Source organism: Ranitomeya variabilis, chromosome 4 (assembly GCF_051348905.1).
Source record: "Ranitomeya variabilis isolate aRanVar5 chromosome 4, aRanVar5.hap1, whole genome shotgun sequence".
NCBI lineage: Eukaryota > Metazoa > Chordata > Amphibia > Anura > Dendrobatidae > Ranitomeya > Ranitomeya variabilis.
In genome coordinates, this window is record NC_135235.1 from 720,645,470 (window position 1) to 720,654,136 (window position 8,667).

The following is an 8,667-nucleotide window of genomic DNA, read 5'->3' on the forward strand; positions in this document are numbered from 1 at the left end:
AGAAAGCACAAGGATGTAGCAGACCCTTCTCTCCAGTTCTTTGGGAGAGAATAGCCCCCAAAGCATTATCAGAAGCATCCACCTCCACAATGAAAGAAAGTGTTGGATCTGGATGTATCAACAGCGGTGCTGATGTGAAATAGATCTTAAGCCGATCAAAAGCTTCTTGAGCCTGTGATGACCCCCTTAAAGGGCTTTTCCTTCCTTGTCAAGGAAGTAATGGGATGGAGAATATCAGAAAAATTTCGAATGAAGCGTCTGTAGAAATTTGCAAAACCAATAAAACGTTGGACATCCTTAACGTTCTTGGGTACTGGCCAGTCAAGGATAGCCTGAATCTTACCAGATTCCATGTTCAGCCCTTGGGGAGAGATGATATAACCTAAGAACTGTATCTTAGAACGATGGAACTCGCATTTCTCCGGCTTAATATACAGATGGTACTCTTTCAGACGTCGTAAAACAGTTTTGACATGTTCTTCATGTTCCTGTAGAGAGTCAGAAAAGATTAATATATCGTCCAAATTGATCACCACAAATTGGTCCAACAAATCTCTGAAAATGTCATTAGCAAGATGTTGAAACATTGCAGGGGCGTTACAAAGCCCGAAGGGCATCACAAGATATTCAAAGTGTCCATACCGGCATCTGAATGCTGTCTTCCACTCATCCCCTGGACGAATGCGCACCATATTATAAGCCCCATGAAGATCCAGTTTAGAGAACACATTAGCATGGCGGACGCTTTCCAGTAATTCGGGAATCAGAGGCAAAGGGTAACGGTTTCGTACGGTTACCTTGAGTTCCTGATAGTCAACACAGGGTCTCAGGGTCCCATCCTTCTTTTTTACAAAAAATATAGGTGCCCCTCCTGGTGAGGAAGAAGGACGTATGAAGCCTTTGGCCAGATTTTCATCAATATACTCCTTTAAGGCTTGAAGCTCAGGTGGGTATACGTTACCAAAAGGAATAGCTGCCCCAGGAAGCAGCTCAATGGGACAGTCATAATGCCTCTGTGGAGGAAGCTGATCTGCATTCTTCTTGTCACAGATGTCAGGGAACTCTTTATATGCTGGAGGTAAAGAAAATACCTGTACATGTGGTTCCGTAGCCGTGGACTCAGGGACAGCTTCTGTTAACGCTGAGTTGCTCCTTGTTGGAATAATAATCTCCTTGGTCTCCCAGATGATAATTGGGTTCTGAGAACGCAACCAAGGAATGCCTAAAATCACAGGAAAATGAGAAGAAATTAGCAAGAAAGAAAGTTGCTCCTGATGATTAGGCTCCAACACAATTTCAAGGGGTACGGTCTCCTGATTCACAGGCCCAGAAATTAAAGGTGACTCATCCACTGTTTCCATGGTAATTGGAGAAGCTCTTTGCTGAATTTCAATACCATGTTCCTCTCACGGGGATACTGGGTAGACTACAAATATAAGAAGGAGAAATATGACAAAGGATAATACACCCCCAGATACAATATTTCCTCTCCAAGAACACCACTCCGAACCGAGATCACCAGGCACAAGACACAAGCTATAATCGGCGACGCCCAAAGCCCAGCAAAACTATTTAAAGGCGGTGGGCGTGATTCAGCCTTCAACCCAAGTACCAGCCAGATTAACCCCGGATAATCTGGATCAAATCTAACCAGCGCCACTGAGCATATAGTGGACGAATGAGGAATTACCGCTGTCTGTCGGACGCCCTAGTGTGAACAGCGTCCGACATGACAGTACCCCGCCTTCCACGAGGGACCCCAGGGCCCTCAAGACTTATAGGACCCGACTTGTCCGGATGGCAGTGGTGAAACGTACTGACCAGCCGGTCCACATGTATGTCCGAAGCTGGTACCCAAGACCTCTCCTCCGGCCTATAACCACGCCATTGTACCAAGTACTGTAATGTGCGGCGCACCACATGAGAGTCAACCACCTTGGAGACTTCAAACTCTAAATTGCCATCACCAAGACTGGAGGAGGCATCGGCACCGCATCCACAGAACCCACCACCTTTTTTAATAACGATCTGTGGATCACGTTGTGAATCTTACGGTATATACTGTAGGGAGCTCCAATCGGTAGGCTACCGGGTTAATGATGGTGGCGACCCTAAACGGACCAATAAACCTAGGACCCAATTTAAGGGATGGTATTTTAAGTCTTATGTTTTTTGTGGACAATCACACCCAGTCACCCACACTCAGGTCCGGACCTGGCACACGTATACTGTCAGCCACACGTTTGTACCTTGCACCCACGCTCAACAGGCGCTTTTTCACTTTCCTCCAGACGGATGACAGTTGTGCTCCTAACATGTCCTCCTCCAGAACGCCGGAAGAGCCCCCTGACTCAAAGTACAAAATTGAGGATGATGCCCATAAACACAAAAGAACGGAGACTCCCCAGAATATTACTGGCGGTGATTATTTATGGCAAACTCAGCCAAAAGAAGGAACGTCGACCACTCCTCCTGGTTGTCGGAAACAAATTAGCGTAAGTACTGCTCCAAATTTTGGTTCATACGCTCGGTCTAACCATTTGACTGAGGATGAAACGCCGAAGAATGCGACAACTTGATCCCCAGCCATGAGCAAAATGCTTTCCAAAATTTTCCCACAAACTGAGTACCCCTATCAGACACGATGTCAGATGGGACCCCGTGAAGTCTGACCACCTCCTGCACAAATACCTGAGCCAGAGTCTTAGCGTTAGGCAACAAAGGCAAAGACACAAAGTGCAACATTTTTGAGAAACGATCAACAATCACCAAGATGACCGTGTTCCCAGCTGAGGAGGGCAAGTCTGTGATAAAATCCATGGAGATCTCCGTCCATGGCCTACTGGGTACCTCGAGAGGAAGTAGTGTGCCAGCAGGACGGGAGCGAGGCATCTTAGCCCTAGCGCACGTGGTACATGCTGACACGTATGAGACCACGTCCTGTCAGATTTTGGGCCACCAAAACCGACGTGACACCAGCTCCAATGTACCCCTTACCCCTGGATGGCCAGCCAGGACAGCATCATGATGCTCACCCAACACCTTTAGGTGAAGATGGAGCAGTACAAAGGATTTGTTAACAGGAAGCTCAGGTGGTACCTCCTCCTGAGCCTTGGCAATCTCAGCCTCGGTTGTGAGAGCCGAGAGCACTACACACTTTTGGAGGATGGGTACCTGTTCTTCCTGAGGTTCTCCCCTCACCTGGACAAAGCATCCGCCTTAGTGTTTTTAGACCCAGGTCGGTGACAAAAAAGTTGAACCGCGTGAAAAACAATGCCCAGCGAGCCTGCTTGGCTGACTCCAAATACAGCAGATTCTTATGGTCAGTAATAACAGTAACCTGGTGAACCGACCCCTCCAAAAAGTGTCGCCATTCCTCAAAAGCCAACTTGATAGCCAACAACTCCCTGTTGCCTATATCGTAGTTACGTTCGGCGGGCGACAGTTTCTTGGAGAAATAGGCGCATGGACGCAAGTCACTCAAGGATGAGCCTTGAGACAGCACCGCCCCCACTCCAACCTCAGATGCATCGACTTCCACAGTAAATGGTTTCGATACATCCGGTTGCACCAGAATGGGAGCTGAAGCAAAACTGTTTTTCATAAACTCGAATGCGTGCACAGCAGCCTCAGACCAGGCGGAGAAATCGGTACCTTTTTTTTTTCATGTCAGTGAGCGGTTTAGCAATGATAGAGAAATTTTTAATAAACTTTCTATAATAGTTAGAAAACCCCAGGAACCGCTGGAGCGCTTTTAGGCTATCAGGACGTTCCCAATGCAGCACTGCTTGCACCTTAGCGGCGTCCATTTTGAACCCTGAAGCGGACACAATATAACCCAAGAAAGGCAACTCCTGAACCGAAAATACACATTTCTCCAGTTTAGCATAGAGCTTATTCTCTCTGAGCAGCTGTAACACCTGCCTAACATGCTCTAAATGAGTATCACGGTCGCATGAATAGATGAGAATTTCATCAAGGTACACAATAACGAATTTTCCCATGACATGAGAGAACACATCGTTTATGAAATGCTGAAAAACAGCAGGCGCGTTTGTCAAACCAAATGGCATCACTAGATTTTCAAAATGACCCTCAGGAGTACTAGCACCAGCCACCTGATTGAACAGATCAGGTATCAGTGGCATAGGGTATGGGTCACGAACCGTAATCTGGTTTAACTCCCTGAAATCCAGACACGGGCGTAATCCGCCATCTTTCTTCTTAATGAAGAAAAACCCCGCTGCCACAGGTGAGGACGAAGGCCTGATGTGCCCGTTGCTCAGACTCTCAGCGATGTAGTCTTTTAAGGCTTGCCTCTCAGGACCAGAGATGTTAAACATCCTGGCTTTCGGCAATTTGGACCCTGGTTTTAGCCTAATAGCGCAGTCATAGGGATGATGTGGTGGCAATTCTGAACAACCCTTCTCAGAAAACACATCTGCGAAATCCAGCAGAGACTCAGGAATACTAGAAGTCACAACAGACACACACATGGCCAGGCAATTCTCCTGGCAGAATCCGCTCCACTGGATGATGTCCTGAGTTTTCCAGTCAATCACCGGGTTGTGCACAGCCAACCATGGAAAACCCCGAACCATTTGAGCAGGAAGATTACTGAGCACCTTACATGTAACTTGCTCCGCATGTAGGACCCCAATGTGGAGTTTAACCTCAGCCACAAACTCAGTAATCTCCCCCTGTGGGAGAGGAGCGGCATTGATGGTGACCACCCGGATGGTATGAGGCAGTTTTTCAATCCTGAAACCGGCTGTGCGCGCAAACTCCTCATCAATGAGGTTAGTGGCAGAACCACTATCCACAAACACAGTAATAGGTAGCTTTCTGCCCGCGACCACAACCTTGGCAGGGAGCATGCATTGAGAAACCACTATGGAGGATATGCATAAGCTCAGATCGGCCTCCTCCACACCCTCTGAGCTTAGTAGTTTTTCCGCCGTTGCACTTTTCTTAGATAGCAGAGGACAAGTATTAACATAATGACCAGTTTTACCACAGCAAAAACAGGCTCTCTGCTTCCTGAGCAAAGGGGTATGATGCTTCACATGTGACACCCCTGCGATTTGCATAGGCTCCGTGGGCTCACCTGCAGCAACCTCACGTGTGCCTACGCTCTCTCCCATAGGCGGCGTCTCTTGCACCCCCTGACGCAGACGGCGATCAATATGGATAACAAGACTCATAGCGGATTCTAGAGAAGCAGGAGTCTCATACATCAGAAGGGCTTTTTTAACCCTTCCTGAAACCCCATGAACAAACTGACTCCGCAGCGCAGGATCATTCCACTGTGTGTCTAGCGCCCAGCGGCGAAATTCAGAACAGTAATCCTCTGCCATACGCTCCCACTGGCAAATAGTGTGAATTTTAGATTCTGCTAGACCCATTCTGTCAGGATCCTCATAAATGAGTCCAAGAGCAGAAAAAAACCTCTCCACTGAGTTATATGCAGCAGAATCAGATGGTAAAGAAAACGCCCATGCTTGAGGATCCCCGTTCAGTAATGACAACACCAGACCCACACGCTGAGCCTCATTACCTGAGAAAATACGAAAATATAGTTTACAAGATTCACGAAAAGTAACAAATTTACTGCGTTCACCAGCAAACTTTTCAGGCAAAGGAAACTTTGGCTCAGCAACTCTGCCTGCAGATTCAGCTTGCACAATAGATATTACTAGACCCTGTTGCTGGACTGCCCCCTTCAGCTCAGTGACCTGCAAAGATAGCGCCTCCAACTGGCGGGTTATGGAAGTCATGGGATCCATGGAATACAAAAATAGGAAGGAGAAATATGACAAAGGATAATACACCACCAGATACAATATTTCCTCTCCAAGAACACCACTCCAAACCGAGATCACCAGGCACAAGACACAAGCTATAATCGGTGACGCCCAAAGCCCATCAAAACTATTTAAAGGCAGTGGGCGTGACTCAGCCTTCAACCCAAGTACCAGCCAGATTAACCCCGGATAATCTGGATCAAATCTAACCGGCGCCACTGAGCATATAGTGGACGAATGAGGAATTACCGCTGTCTGTCAGACGCCCTTGTGTGAACAGCGTCCAACATGACAGTTCCTTGGCAAATGCGATATCCATGAAATTGCCACCTGCACCAGAGTCAATCATAGCTGCACTGGAAATCCACTGTCCTGAACACAGGATCTGAATAGGGAGAGAACAGTGAGAGTTCTTTTCCTTAAGCTCCTTGGGGGGTGAAGTCATAGAAAGTGAATGGAATAAAGCATTTAAAGGCAGGCTACATACAGAGATGTCAGATTCATCATCACAGTTGTCATACTCCCCTACTGCTGCTAGCACCTTGTCAGGCCCTCTAGGGCACTTAGGACAATTGATCAAGAAGTGGTCAGACTGGCCGCAGTAGAAACATAGACTTTCACAAAGGCGATGCTCTTGGCGCTCATTGATCTCGCGCCTCTGAACAGAATCAATTTGCATGGGCACCGCCTCCTCCTCCCGAGATGTTTAACCTGCAGGCTCTTTAGAAGGAAAGGAAAAGTTATAAATACATTTATATGCAGCAAACTTCTCCTGCCTACGCTCAGTAAGGCGAATGTCTATGCGCACACAATGCTGTATAAATGTCTCTAGCTCTTGTGGTGACTCAGAGCGAGCTAGTTCATCTTTTACAATACTAGACAGACCCCTTTTAAAAATAGGCAATTGTGCATAACTGTCCCAATTGGTATCTACCGCTAATCTCCTGAATTCAGTAGCATATACTCAATAACAGAACGTTTAGCCTGGCGCAAAGACAATAAAGCAGATTCAGCAGGTGCACGGCGATTAGGGTCATCAAACATAAATGCCATAGCGGCCAAGAAATCATCCAAGTTATTTAACCGTGGGTCACGAGACTCAATCATTGGATTCGCCCAGGCGAGCACTCGTGCGGTCAGCTGCATTATTACACACAATACTTTGGGTCTATCATTAGGAAAACGGTCAGCATGCATATCAAAATATAGCATACATTGATTCACAAAGCCACAAAATTTGTCGCGATCACCATTAAATCTGAATAGGGCAACTTAGGTGGTCTAGCTAGTGGCGGTTGCCCAGAGGGTAAAGTCGCTTGTGCAGCTATTTACGTGCTTATGTCCTGAAAAGCCCGTCCATACTGGGACAGCAAGTTTGTTTTCCTGGGCTGCCATGCGGGTGCTTAAGTCCTGCAAAGTCTGTCCAAACACTTGTTGATTGTGTTCAAAGCTTCCAAACTTCTTTTGCCAACCTTCCACATCTTTCTGCAGTGATCTAATTATGGAAATCACCTCTAATCTGCTCTCTGCAGTCATTGTTCCAGCAGTCTCCCTTTTTTTTTATGGCTAGAGTATCCTGTAATAATTATAGGGGATAACTCAGGAGACTCTTTGCATGGAACAAGACAACTACAGGACACAGTTTTATAAGTGGTAAAGTCTATATTATCACACGGTGATTCAAACAGGTGCAGAGAGAAACTCAAGTCCACAACACTTGGTGTAAATATTAAATGCAGCTTAGCAGTCTATAGGAAACTTCAGAGGAAAATGCAATCACGCAGAAAGTCTATGAAGCACAATTATTCTTGAGGATACTTGACATGAATAAGTCCTTGTTTTAGTCCAAACTCAGATAGCTATGCTTATAAGGCAGTTCAAATAATATCTTAGCTCAACCAGGGAGGCCTGAGTAATAGTCTCAGGTTTTTGCAGAGCAGCAACAGCTTACATGTCCAGCAAATGCAGATGGAGGTAAACACAAGCAGCAGATGAAGGAGGATTACTGGAAACTGGTATAAGCAGCAGGAACTCAGAGCAGAGTAGCAGGATCACCACACAGGCTCACAGGAGCAGGTATATAGCCAGGGAGTCATCAGTCAGGAGCTGAATGCAAGGCAGAATTCTCTAGCACAGACTGAAGGCTGGGGTGGAGTTTTATAGCAGGAAGACACAGTGCACATGAGACCAAAGACGCCATCTTGGAAAAGGGCAGTAATACACAAAAGGTAATAAAAAATGTTCAGGGTCCTGACAGGCCTTGCCACTTAGCTAGGAACTTGCTCTCCACCATACAGATAAGCACTATTATTATTTTATTATTATTCATTTTTTATAGCGCCATTTGTTGTGAATTTGGATTCTGGGCTCCCCCGGTGGCTACTGGTGGAATTGAACTGGTGTCTTCATCTTCTCTGTTCACCTGTTCCCATCAAGATGTGGGAGTCGCTATATAACCTTGCTGCTCTGTTAGTTGCTTGCCGGTCAACAATGTTATCAGAAGCCTCTCTGTGCTTGTTCCTGCTCCTAGACAACTACTAGATAAGTTGGACTCTTGTCCATGTTTGTTTTTGCATTTTTGTTCCAGTTCACAGCTGTAGTTTCGTTACTGTGTCTGGAAAGCTCTTGTGAATAGGAATTGCCACTCTGGTGTTATGAGTTAATGCCAGAGTTTTAAAGTAATTCCTGGATGGTGTTTTGATAGGGTTTTCAGCTGACCATGAAAGTGTCCTTTCTGTCTTCTGCTATGTAGTAAGTGGACCTCAAATTTGCTAAACCTATTTTCATACTACGTTTGTTATTTCTTCTTAACTCACCGCCAATACATGTGGGGGGCCTCTGTCTCCTTTCGGGGTATTTCTCT